Here is a 648-nt window from a genome sequence, read left to right on the forward strand (position 1 = left end):
TTTCAGGCTGTTGCTTGTCTTAGGGGCACCTTGCTAAGCGGTAAAACTCAAATGGGATCGGAGAGGTTTCGGCTTCCTTCTCATTCGGAAGCTTGTGAGCCGATGCAGAGCCTGGGCCTGTCAGAGAATCCTTCCTCAAACGTCCTGGTTTTATTTGGTAGCAGTAGCACCCTCGCCGCATTTAAGAGTACTTCGCGTGCCATTAGGCTATTCCCAGCCCTGAAACCCTCCTGCTCTAAAGTCCACCGCGTTCAGGCTCAGTCACAGCAGAGCATGACGGGTGTCAGAGGGAGGCTTCGTGTCGTGGCCCTTGGGGTGGGGGGCGGGGGGAGTGAGAGCAGCCCCACAACAGAGATGCCCTCTCGCACGTCTCTTACCTCTGGTGCCCTCACACTGACGGGGACCTGGGCGTGTTCTGTCACACTGATGGGGACCTGGGCATGCCTGCAGCCGCTGTGGGGGAGCCTGGTCAGGGTGCACAGGGGAGGCAAACATCTCTCATATCGATGTTTCTCTCTCTCTCCCTCCTGGCCCCACCCCTTCCCTCCCTTTCACTCTAAAAATCAATGGAAACAATATCCTCCGGGATCCTCTTTGTAAAACGGCGTGTGTTTGGGCCTAACGTTTCCTCTTCCTGGTCTTGTCCAG

At 56.3% G+C, this 648-nt stretch overlaps 1 protein-coding gene across 1 annotated transcript in view; it reads left to right on the top strand.

Annotated features, from left to right (window-relative positions):
* ARFGAP3 (ADP ribosylation factor GTPase activating protein 3) overlaps positions 1-648 on the top strand; it is a 50,026-nt gene that overhangs the window by 35,718 nt on the left and 13,660 nt on the right. The window lies entirely within an intron of this gene.

The sequence above is a fragment of the Myotis davidii genome, unplaced genomic scaffold (assembly GCF_000327345.1).
Source record: "Myotis davidii unplaced genomic scaffold, ASM32734v1 scaffold428, whole genome shotgun sequence".
Taxonomy (NCBI): Eukaryota; Metazoa; Chordata; class Mammalia; order Chiroptera; family Vespertilionidae; genus Myotis; species Myotis davidii.